This window comes from Choloepus didactylus, chromosome 12 (assembly GCF_015220235.1).
Source record: "Choloepus didactylus isolate mChoDid1 chromosome 12, mChoDid1.pri, whole genome shotgun sequence".
Taxonomy (NCBI): Eukaryota; Metazoa; Chordata; class Mammalia; order Pilosa; family Megalonychidae; genus Choloepus; species Choloepus didactylus.
In genome coordinates, this window is record NC_051318.1 from 82,449,552 (window position 1) to 82,463,244 (window position 13,693).

The 13,693-nt window shown below is 34.2% G+C and overlaps 1 pseudogene; it reads right to left on the reverse strand.

Moving 5' to 3' along the window:
• Nucleotides 1-11,326: 11,326 nt before the first annotated feature.
• Nucleotides 11,327-13,337, reverse strand: LOC119506896 (annotated as a pseudogene).
• Nucleotides 13,338-13,693: the final 356 nt, after the last annotated feature.

Sequence of the window (13,693 nt, forward strand, 5' to 3'; positions counted from 1 at the left end):
TGTAAATGTTGTTTTAAAGTAACATTAAAATACACTTTTAGAGTTAAAGCTAACTCAAATAACTTGTTGAGTAACAACAAAAAATAGCACACTTGCAATTCAGCACCTTGAATCTTTCAAATTCACTAACAATTATAGAACAGATTCAACCAGACCCTCAATTTTCCAGAGTTAATTGAAATTTGGATATGGTTTTTAGGATAACAATTTTAATTTCCTTTCATTCTTTGGCTTTTCACAAATTGGCCACTGCAAAATAAAATTATTACATTAAAATACTCTACATTTAATGTTTGAGACATTTCCCCTCAGCAAGTATGAGTGAAAAATAAGTGGAAAAAATCCAAATGCATGTGAAGACCCTAAGTAGGCTATTATACTTTTTGGCTTTATTTCTAAACTGATATCTTGGATTACACTAATTTTACATTTTCTTTTCTTGCTTGGTCAACATTTATTATAGGAAAAAAATTATTTTTGCATGTTAGAACATGAAATTTTAGACCATGCCATTATTAAAAGAAAATTCACTTCCTTTTGATTAGAGATCTGAGCACTAATGAAAGAAATGCAATGATGATTGGATAGAAAAGTCACTTATTAATAATCATCTTTTCTAAAGATTTATCAACAGAAAAATCACAGTAAATAGCCTATCTTGAAAGATTTTCAAAAACTTAACTTTACAGCATTTCTGTAGAACTATTGAGACTTGCAGTAGAAAAGACCATTGAATTCATCTAAATGGTGCATTCCAAAAGAAATACAATGTGATCCAGAAATGTGAGCCATGTATATATAATTTTAAATTTTTTATAGCCACATTAAAATGTAAAAAGAATATATGCAATTAATTTAATATTTCCTTTAACCCAATATATCCAAAGTATTTTCATTTCAACTTAAAATCAACATAAAGATGTTAATGAGATATGTTACAATCTGTTTCATTTAGGTCTTTAAAATCCAGCATGTATTTTACATGTATAGCACATTTGAATTTGAACTAGATACATTTCATGTACTCAATAGCCACATGTTGCTAGTAGCTACCATATTGGATTGCACCTTCAGCATTCGACTTCCTTGATCTTAAGGTGTGAGAATTTTTAATTTGATCAAAAGTGGGCTGGTGTGAAAGAAGGCTGTGATGTGACGTATACAGATAGGCACCGGCGGCCCTCGAGGTAGGAGAGCTAGTGCTACAAGCATAAACCCTGGGGCCCACAGTTACTGAATCCTGGGTCTCCTCATTATAAGTTGTTTAACCTGGGTCATGCCAACTCTCCTCTCATTTGTTCAGTTTCCTCAACAGTACAATGAAAATAATAATAATACTTATCTCACAGAACTAATTCAACATATGTACAGTACTTAGTACCGTGCCTGGTACATTATGAAAAATGTTGTAGGTATTCCTCTTTTACCAAACTTACTATCTTTACATAAATCATTCAACCCATCTCTCTTACTCTCTACTGTTGTTAAAAAAATTGAAATAATTATGGTTTGTAGGATGCATTTCAACATATCAATGTGTGACTGACAATTAAAATGAGAGCATGTTCTATAGAATGTATTTGCAAGATGAGTCAATCACCTCAGGGAACTGACTACTGAAATATAAAATCAACTATTAAAATTTTAGACGTTTCCCTGGTATTTATACTGTTCCTCAAAAGAGCAAATTGAGCCAGTTCATATCTTCCAAAGCACTTAAATCAAGTTTCTGAATATTTTATTGTAACTTTTTAGTTGTCACTGGACCAAGCTTTTCATTCTTTTTTTAGCTTTCCTTTTAATCTCTACTTATAATGCCACTTGATTCCCTTAGTCATTTTAGTCTTTTTCTCTGAACTCTTTCCAGTCTGTCTACATTTCTCTGCTACTGAGGCAAGCAAAACTGAATGGCACTTTGATGCAATTCATCAGAATTATATCAAGAAGGCTATCACCCAAGTGTTCCATGATGTTATGATTCTCTTCCTGAAGATCAAAGTAACACTGAACTTTTATGCATTTTTTGAAGCATCAGCCAGATCTTTTCAGTGGATGACTAGGGTGTTCTTAGAAAAGAACAGTCAAAATTAATAAGACTCAAGCAGAGGGTCTAAAAGAAATGGAATTCCATTTTTATTAAATTTTAACAGACTTTATGTTTAGAAATGGACTTTATCAAAGTTCACTTGAGACTGATAGTTATTTATCATTAAAGGCCATGGGAAAGTGGAGATAGGAAGAGTAAATTATGGGAAAGGTAAATGCAGACATGACAAATGAAATTTTTTGGTCCTGTTGAGTTGATAAAAAACTCATTTATAAATATATCAGAATACAGAAAACTCACTTTTTAAGTCCTTCTTTCTTTACTTGTTTCCTTCCTTCCTTGCTTTCTTTTATGATGACCATGCCCAGAATTTTTTGGCTTACTATTTAACTTCTTTACTACATAGTTCATTGAGTTTTGGTTAATTGCATGATTGCATGTTTATGGAATCAATATATTGTCAGTATTAATTAGAGTAATTCTATTCTTTTGCATTTGTGTCTACTTATAATATGTATTGGTTTCACACAAATTACACAGACTTGAACTCAATTGTTCTGCTATACAATTTCAGGTCGATCAAGTGGTGGCTAAGCTCATTGAAAAATGCATTCTAAGACAACTTTATGAAGAAGAAAGGTGTTTATAAGGGACATCCTTTCACTTTGGGGAATTTATGTATGCAAGGGCAAGATGAAAATGTCTCAGGCAACTAGGATTCATTGATATCTTAAGTAAGCAATAGCATTTAGATTAGTCTCCATCCTGGGTATTATTCTTGGCTGATAGAAGAAAACAGAACTGTTTCCTTTATTCTTTGTGATTCTGTTTTGTAACTCAAATTCTGTAATATTTATTTGTGTTTCTACCATCATATCAGAGCACCATGAAGGCAGAGAATATCAAGTACCATTTTTTTGATTAATAAATCCTCATACCCAGTTACTGATACTCTTTGATAATTGGTAAATGTTACTGAAGAATTAGAAAACATTTTTTTTTAATTAGAGAAGTTGTAGGGTTACAGAAAAATGATGTAGAAAATACACCATTCCCAAATACCCCCTCACACATAGAATGCTTCCTATTATTAACACTTGGCATTATTGTGGTATCCTTATTATAATTGATGAAACAATATTTTTATAATTATTCTATAAACTATAGTCCATATTTTACATTAGGGTTCATTGCTTAGTTGTACAGTCCTAAATATTTTTAACATTATTATCCTCGTAATATATATACAAACTAAGTTTCCTTTTTCAACCATATTCAAATATATTTATTTTGTAATATATTATTCAGTGATGTTAATGACATTCACAGTGTTCTGCTACTATCACCACCATCCATTACCAAACTATTCTGTCACCTCAAACAGAAACTCTCTACCAACTGAGCATTAAATCCTGATTCCCAACCCCATACCTGGTCCCTGATAACCTGAATTCTAGATTCTGACTCTATGACTGCATGCATATGTTGAATATTTCATATATGTGAGATAATACAATGTATGTCCTTTTGTGCCTAGCTTATTTCACTCAACATGATGTCTTCAAAGTTCATCCATGTTGTCACATGTATCAAAACTCATTCCTTTTTATGTCTAATTAATATTCCATTTTATGTATATAAAACATTTTGTTTATCCATTCATTGATTGATGGACACTGGGTTACTTCTATCTTTTGGCAACTGTGAATAACTGTGCTATGAAAATTGGTGTGCAACTATCTGTAAGCATCCTTGCTTTCAGTACTTCTGGGTATATACCTAGAAGCAGAATGGCCAGGTCACATGTTAATTCTATATTAACTTTCTGAGAAACTGCCAGCTTTTCCTCTGTGGCTGCACCATTTTCCATTCACAAACACTGAATGGGTGTTTCTTTTTCTTCACATTTATTGATTTCCTTATGTTGAACAACCCTTGCATAACTGACAAATTCCACTTGATCAGCCTATATAATTATTTTTAGTGTGATATTGGAGTTGGTTTGCTAGTATCTTGCAGAGGATTTTTGCATCTATGTCCATAAGGGATGTTGGTCTGTAAGTTTCTTTTCTTGTGGTTTCCTTATCTGGCTTTGGTAGGAGTGTGACATAGAATGAGTTAGGTAGTGTTCCCTCCTCTTAAATTTTTTTGTAAGTTTGAGCAGGATAGTTCCTGAAATGTTTGGTAAAATTCACCAGAGAAGCCACTTCAACTTGGGCTCTTCTTTGTTGAGAACTACTTGATTGTAGATTCAATCTCTTTATTTGTTATTGGTCTGTTGACATCTTCTACTTCTTCTTGAGTCAGTGTAGGTAGTTTGTGTGCTCCCAAGAATTTGTTCATTTCATCTAGGTTATCTAATTGTTGGCGTACTGTTGTTTGTAATATCTTTATATACTCTTTTATTTCTGTGGGGTTGGTAGTAATGCTTCCCATTTTCATTTGTGATTTTAGTTATTTGTGTCCTCTTTTTTCTTTGTAAATCTAGCAAAAGATTAGTCTATTTTATTGATCTTTTCAAAGAAGCAACTTTTGGTTTTGTTGATTCTCTCTATTGTTATTTTCTATGTCATTTATCTCTATTCTAATCTTATTTCTTTCCTTCTGCTTGCTTTGGGTTTGCTCATCTTTTTGTAGATAGTCTTGTTTTGAGATAAGATCTCTGACCTTAGCTCTTTCTTCTTTTTGAATGTTAGCATTTAAAGCTATAAATGTCCCTCTCCACACTGGCTTTGCTGCATTCCTTAAGTTTTGGTATGTTGTGTTTTCATTTGGATTCACCTCAAGATATTTCCTAATTTCCCTTCTGATTTCTTCTTGTCCATTGGTTGTTTAAGATTACATTGGATAATTTCCACATATTTGTGAATTTTCCAATTTTCCCTCTGTTATTGATTTCTAGTTTCATTCTATTGCGGTGGAGAAGATACACTGTATGATTTCAATATTTTTTAATTTATGGAGACTTATTTTGTGACCTAACATAAGGTCTATCCTGGAGAATGACCCATATGCACAAGAGAAGAATGAGTATTCTGTTGCTGTTGGGTATGGTGTTCTTTTGGTCCATCTGTCATTCAAGTCTTCTATTTCCTTACTGATCTTCTGTCTAGATATTGAATCCATTTCTGAAAGTGGTGTACTGAAATCTCCTACTATTAATGTAGAACCATCTATTTCTCCCATCATAACTTTCAATATTTCCTTCATATATTTTGGTGCTCTGCCATTAGGTATATACATATATTTGCAATTGTTATGTCTTCTTGCTGAACTGCCTGCTTTATCAGGTTGTAATGATTTTCTTTTTCCCTTATAAGTTTTTGAATTAAAGTCTATTTTATCCAATGTTAGTATAATAGTAAAGCTCTCTTTTGGTTATTACTTGCATTGTATATTTTTTTCCATCCTTTCACTTTCAACTACTTATATCTTTGAATTTAAGGTGAATCTCTTTTAAATGCATATGGTTGTGTCATGCTCATTTATCCATTCTGTCAACTCTGACTGTTTACTGGATATTTTAAATTTACATTTAATGTAACTACTGGTAATACTTTCTTTTGCCCTTTTCCTATTTTGTATTTGAAAGTCTCATATGTCCTTTGACCCTCAATTCTTTTGTTAATGTCTACTTCCATATTTATTCTGTTTTTGTGTTGTACCATTTTGAGTCCCTTCTCATTTATTTCTCAATGTATCCTCTATGTATTTTCTGAGTAGTTTCTATTGGGTTAAAATGTAGCATTCTAAATCCATAATAATCATATTTGATTTGATACCAACTTATCTTCAACAGCATACACATACACTGTTTCTATTCCCCTCAGTCCCCCACCTTTTTGCTTGTGTTTGTTACAAGTTATCTTTGTATACTTTTTGTCTAAAACCATATATGCATCATTACCTTTTATGCACTTGAATTTTAGCACCTGTAATCAGTGAGAATTGGGGCTAAATACCACAAAATGCAATACAATACTACTGACATTTATAATTAGCCATATGATTGCCTTTACCAGAGGTTTCTATTCCTTTATGCCACTTTGATTCATGTACAGTGTGCTTCCTTTCAGTCTGAAGAACTCCTTCACATTGCTTGCAGGGCAAGTCCAGTGGTAATGAGCTCCCTCAGCTTTTATTTGGGAAGGCCTTAGCCTCTCTTTCATTTTTGAAAGTCTTGCCAGAAATAAAATTCTGGGTTGGCAATGATTTTCTTTCAGCACTTTAAATATTTCATAACACTACCTTCTTGCCTCCATGGTTTCTGGTAAGAAGTTAGCATTTAATCTTATTGGGGTTCTCTTGTACATATCTCATTACTTTTCTCTTACAGGTTTCAAAACTTTTCTCCTTGTCCTTGGCATTAGACAATTTGATTACTATGTGTCTGTGCATGGTTCTCTTGGGGTGTATCCTGTTTTGGGGGTTGCCAAGCTTCCTGAATGTGCATATCCATGTCTTTTCTTAAATTTGAAAAATTATCTGCCATTATTATTTTGAATATTCCTTCTGCCATTTCTGTCTTTCTTACCCTTCTGGGACTCCCATAATGCAAATATTGGTGCACTTGATGTTGTCCCACAAGTCTTTTAGTCTTTGTTCACTTTTTACATTTTTTTTCCCTTTCTGCTCATCAGCCTGAATCATTTCAACTTTCTTGTCTTTGAGTTCATTGATTCTTTCTTCTGCAGCACCAATTTGCTACTGAAACCTTTAGAGAATTTTTCATTTTAGTTATTATGGTCTTCATTGCCAGTGTTCCTGTATGGTTCCTTTTTAAAACTTCTCTCTCTTTACTGAGTTTCTCATATTGCTCATTCATTGTTTTGCTGATATATTTTAGTTATTTCTATTGTTTTCCTTTATCTCCTTGAGCATACTGAAGTTTAAATTTTAAAATTCTTTGTCCTGTATATCCAGAGTCTGGTATTCTTCATTGATGGATTGTGGATTTTTATCTTGTTCATATGGATGGGTCAACAAAAAACATACAGTCAGAAGAACAGATAGAGAAAAGAATAGAAATATTTGAGCAGTGTCCCAGGGATTTGAGCAGCATCACGAAGCACCTAAACATATGTGCCATGGGTGCCCCAGAAGGAGAAGAGAGGAGAAAAGGGAGAAAGAATATTTGAGGAAATAGTTGCTGAAAACTCCCCAACTCTTATGAAAGACATAAATACACATGTACAAGAAGCACAACATATTCCAAACAGAATAAATCCTAATAGACCTACACCAACACACGTACTAATGGGAACATCAAATGCCAAAGGTAAAGAAAGAATTCTGAAAACAGCAAGGAAAAACTCACTGGTACATATAAGGGATCCTCAATAACACTAAGTCCCAATTTCTCATCAGAAACCATAGAGGCAAGAAGGCAGTGGCATGATATATTTAAGGTACTGAAAGAGAAAAACTTCTAGCCCCCTGTTTTTTATCTGGAAAAACATTATTCCTTCAGAAATGGGGAGTCTAGAATATTCACAGATAAACAGAAACTGACAGAGTTCATGAACAAGAGACCCACCCTACAAGAATTACTAAAGGGAGTTCTGCAGATTAAAAAGAAAAGACAAGAGAGAGTGGCTTGAAGTAGAAATGAAGATCATCAGTAAGGATAACCAAAAGGGTAAATGCAATACCCAATAGTACTCTATCCTCAATGTACAACTCTACCCTTTAATTTATATAAGAATAAGAATACAATTGAAAAAGAAAACAGGTATATTTTCTGATAACTGATGTGCAAATTACAAAGTGGTGAAATGAAACAAACAACACAAAGAGGGGAAACAGGGATATGGGAGAAGAGAAAACATATGCTACTGAAGCTGAATAGATACCTTTTAAACTAAGAGGATTTAGATGTAGGGTATGTAAAATAGACCTCAGGGTAATGACGAAGAATGTTTTTAAAAAATATACAGAAACAGTAATGAGATATGGTTCAGTCAGATACATCACAAAAGATTAACTGTGTATAAAAGTAGTTTGCAATAAAGGAAAAGACAGACAATAAAAGACATGATATATAAAATTCAAAGGATAAAATGGCTGAAATAAGTACTTACTTTACAATAATAGCACTGTTAATGGATTAAACTTCAAAATCAAAAGACACATTTTGACAGAAGTGATTAAAAAAAGTATGATCCAATTATATGTTGTTTACAAGAGACTCATCTTACACCCAAAGACACAAATAGCTTAAAAATGAAAATATGGAAAAAGATATTCCATGCAATTTTTTAAACAAAAAAAGCTACAGTAGCTATACTAATATCAGACAAAGTAGACTTTAAGTCAAATGCTGTTATAAGAGACAAAGAAGGACATTATATATTAATAAAAGGGGCAATCCACCAGGAAGAAATAACAATCATAAATATTTATGCACCTAATTAAAGTGTTCCAAAATACATGATGCAAATACTGTTAAAACTGACGGGAGAAATAGATACCTGCACAATAACAGTTGGAGACTTCAATACATCACTCTCTTCAATAGACAGAACATCTAGATGGAAGACCAATAAGGAAATAGAGAATTTGAATAACATGACAAATGAACTAAACAGAACATTGCACCACAAAACAGCAGGATATACATTCTTCTCAAGTGCACATGGTTCATTCTCCAGGATAGACCACATGTAGGGTCACAAAACAAATCTCAAAATTTAGAAAGACTGAAATTGCACAAAGCATCTTCTCTGACCATAATGGAATGAAGTTCAAAATCAAAAACAGGTGTAGAACTGGAAAATCCAAAAACATTTGGAAGTTAAATAACACTCTCTTAACAATCTGTGGGTCAAAGAAGAAATTACAAGTTTAATCAGTAAATATTTCTATACAAATGAAAGGAGAACATACTCTATCAAAACTTATGAGATGCAGTGAATGCAGTGCTGAGAGGGAACTTTATAGCCCTAAATGCTGACATTAAAAAAATGGAAAGAGAAAATAGAAGACCCAACTGCACGCATGGAGATCTAGAAAAAGATCAACAAATTAAACCAAAAGCAAGCAGAAGGAAAGAAAAAATATTAGAGTAGAAATAAATGAAGTCAAGAATACAAAAATAGAGAGAATTAACAAAACCAAAAGTTGGTTATTTGAAAAGATCAATAAAATTGACAAACCCTTAGCTAGATTGACAAAGAAAAAATAGAAAAGACACAAAAAAATAAAATCAGAAATGAAGGGGGACATTACTACTGACCACACAGAAATAAAAAAGAATATAAGAGATTATGAACAACTGAATGTCAAAAAGTTAGACAACCTAGATAAAATGGGCAAATTCCTAGAAATATATGAACAACTGATACTTACTCTACAAGAAATAGAAGACATCAACAGAACAAAGAGATCAAGAAGCAAAGAGATTGAATCAGTCATCAAAAACCTGCTGACAAAGAAAAGCACAGGACCAGATAGATGGCTTCACAGTTGAATTCTATTAATCATTCCAAGAAGAATTAACACTAATCTTGCTCAAACTCTTCCAAAACTTTGAAGAGAAGGGAAAAGGTGGTGGGATATAAGAACTAAACTCAAAGATCAGTAATATTTCCATACACTACTGATGAGCAATCTGAAGAGGGAATTAAGAAAAAAATTCATTTACAATAATAACTAAAATAATCAAATATCTAGGAATAAATTTAAACAAGAATATAAAGGACTTTTACAAAGAAAACTACAAAATATTGCTATAATAAATCAAAGAAGACATAAAAAAATGGAAGTATATTCTGTTTCCACGGATTAGAAGACTAAATATCATTAAGATGTCAATTTTACCCAAATTGATTTACAGATTCAATGCAATCCCAATAAAAATTCCAACAGCCTACTTTGAAGAAATGGAAAAGCCAATTATCAAATTTATTTGAAAGGGTAAGGAGCCCCAAATAGCCAAAAATATCTTTAAAAAGAAGAATGAAGTTGGAGGACTCACAGTTCCTGACTTGAAATCATATTACAAAGCTACAGTGGTCAAAACAGCATGGTACTGGCACAGGGATATCATTCAATGGAATCAAATTGAGAGTTCAGAAATCAACCCTCACACCTATGACCAATTGATTTTTTTTTAACAATTTATTCATTTAATAAGTCTGAATTCAGTTTCACCACATGGTATTGTACACTGTCGTCTGTTGAAACAGATTTCTTTTTAACTGATACTAGTTTTAAAAGACTCATGGATATTGTGAGTTTTTTAACAAACTGGTGACTAGTAAGTTAATACCTTTCTTTTGACTTATAAACCCAACTTCACCACAGAAAAAAGAACGAAGGCCAAAGAAAGCATAATCAGTCACTCATATAGAACAGAATTGTTTCTATAATTTGAAGCTTTCTTAATGGATGGGTTCAGGCCTGATGCAATTGTAAAAAGATTACTTAATGAATAGACTATATATGGAAATTGTACAAAATGTTATTAACTTTAATCATTAATACCTTAAACAGCACTATATTACTAACTGCTAATTGAAATATAAAATCTGTTTTGAATCCCCTAGAAGACAGCTTGTACATAACCGTGCCACCTAGTGTCAATACAGATCTCAACAGAAACTTTGCCTTTAGGAAACAGTCACAAACATTTAAAACGATGGCTTTAAATATCATTTTAAGTATACAGTAGGGGAAAAGTGCGCTTTAATTAAATATATATCATACCAGTGATGCTGGCAAGATTGAAAGTTACTCCTAACATTGGAAGCTATAAAAATTAGTTTGTACATGATGAGACAATGGGAGGAAAAAAAACAATCCCTTTGAAACAAATTTTTAAAATAAAAAAAAATCTTCACTGTGGTTTGTTTTGTTTTGACAGCATGCATTTTCTGACAATAACATGTACAGATTGAGAGCATCCTAGGGCTTTCTACATCCTAAAGGAAACAAACATTTACATTATTTATGTATTGTACTGAATTTTAAAAAAAGATCAATGGCACACTTACCCCTTAGGTTAAACTGTCCTGAGGTGTACAGCTTTAATACCCTCATTTAGGTTGTTTGCAAAAGGAATAGAGAATTAAAAAACAAAACAAAACACCCTTCTTAGGAATGGAAAAAAACCTTTCATTTGCTGTTATAAACAGCAAATACCATTCATTAAATCAAAATTGGCAGGGGATGCCCCACCCTGATCTATTTGAGCGAGCTGACTAGTACACATTACAGTTTTTAAAATGAGGTTATATACCATATGTTACAAGTCCCAACCAGGCAGTGTTAAGATGACATCTATTTCTTTGCTTGCTTTGTGATCATGCTTCTTGATGGTGTTACAAGTCTAGTGGCATTTGGCTTCTTTTTCTCTGCAGGCTTTAAAATCTGAAAAGAACACATTAGTGTTTCATCCGCACTCATCATAGCACCTGCACTGTCAAACTCTATACAACAATTGGGTGCAGAAAACAGAGTGACCAACTGCCTCTTGCCAAAATTTTATATCCATCTTCAATCACCTGATGGGGTCTACATATAAGATCCAAAACATGCTTATGGAGAATTTTGCAACCACTTCTGCACCAAATGTGAAGGATGCTTCTCTGTCATTTTCACGCCAGCCTCAGACATCTTTATTGGAGTCTGACCACAAAAGATCCCAAAGAAGACCTTGATATGGTACATCAGTTGGTCACATAATTTGCTGCATCTTCTCCATAGATTGGAAATCTGGTGATAAACCTCCATGAAAGCAGAATATTTTCTTATCCACAATGGCTGCTATCAGTAAAAAGTTAAAGCAGTCTGTGAAAATTTTCCATAGTTTAATGTTATATCTTCTTTTACATTCATCATCAAATCCACAAATTCTATTGATGCTGGTACATTTGTGGTTTCATCAGAGAAGAAAAAAATTTGTGGGATATTTGATTTTGTAGCCAATAAGAGGCAGATAGTCTCCGATGACCGCTTCCTTCTGTCCACATAGTCCTCAAGAAACAGTTGGCTGCTTTCTGGTGGGAAACCACCCTACTCAAAAAGTTGAAGCAAATCATAGTATTGCCTATGGACAGCACCACATATTTTTTTTTTTTTTTAATCATCATTTTATTGAGATATATTCACATACCACGCAGTCATACAAAACAAATTGTACTTTCGATTGTTTACAGTACCATTACATAGTTGTACATTCATCACCTAAATCAATCCCTGACACCTTCATTAGCACACACACAAAAATAACAAGAATAATAATTAGAGTGAAAAAGAGCAATTGAAGTAAAAAAGAACACTGGGTACCTTTGGCTGTTTGTTTCCTTCCCCTACTTTTCTACACATCCATCCATAAACTAGACAAAGTGGAGTTTGGTCCTTATGGCATTCCCAATCCCACTGTCACCCCTCATAAGCTACATTTTTATACAACTGTCTTCGAGATTCATGGGTTCTGGGTTGTAGTTTAATAGTTTCAGGTATCCACCACCAGCTACCCCAATTCTTTAGAACCTAAAAAAGGTTGTCTAAAGTGTGCATAAGAGTGCCCACCAGAGTGATCTCTCGGCTCGTTTTGGAATCTCTCTGCCACTGAAGCTTATTTCATTTCCTTTCACATCCCCCTTTTGGTCAAGAAGATGTTCTCCATCCCACGATGCCGGGTCTACATTCCTCCCCGGGAGTCATATTCCACGTTGCCAGGGAGATTCACTTCCCTGGGTGTCTGATCCCACGTAGGGGGGAGGGCAGTGATTTCACCTTTCAAGTTGGCTTAGCCAGAGAGAGAGGGCCACATCTGAGCAACAAAGAGGCATTCAGGAGGAGACTCTTAGGCACAAATACAGGGAGGCCTAGCCTCTCCTTTGCAGCAACCGTCTTCCCAAGGGTAAAACTTATGGTAGAGGGCTCAACCCATCAAACCACCAGTCCCCTATGTCTGTGGTCATGTTAGCAACCATGGAAGCACCACATATTTTGAGTGGTGCTTCAAGTGCTAGTAGGATGGGCTGACTGAGAAAAATCTCATGAGACTTTAAGCACAAACCTCCAATTTCATTCTCCTGCAGCTGGACATTCTTACCAGGTTTGGACCCTCTCATTTCCAGCAGCCATTGGATGATGCTTTTGATGTTGAGTTATCTATAGCCACCACTGGCTTCCCAGCACAGACCCTCTAGAAGCGACATCACTGCTGGCTGCCTCCTGGGGCTCACACCTCCTTCCCCACATCACCAGCACAGAGGTAGTCGGGGGCAGCGGGGCAGCAGCCTGGCAGGTTCCTTCCCATCCCTGCCCCTCCAGCAGCCATGCTCCCTGCTTCCTGTTTCTCTCCCCGGAGGGCCAATTGATTTTTAACAGGGCTACCATGTCCACTCAACTGGAAAAGTATAGTCTCTTCAACCAATGGTGCTGGGAGATCTGGATATCCATATCCAAAAGAATGAAAGAGGTCCCATATCTCATACCTTATACAAAAATTAACTCAAAATTGCTCTAATACCTAAATATAAGAACCAGAACTATAAAAATCCTGCAGGAAAATTTGGGGAAGCATCTTTAGGACCTTGTGTTAGAAACGGTTTCTTAGACTTTATACCCAAACCCAACAATGAAAGGAAAATTAGATGAATGGGATCTCCTTAAAAATTAAGAACTTTTGTGCAT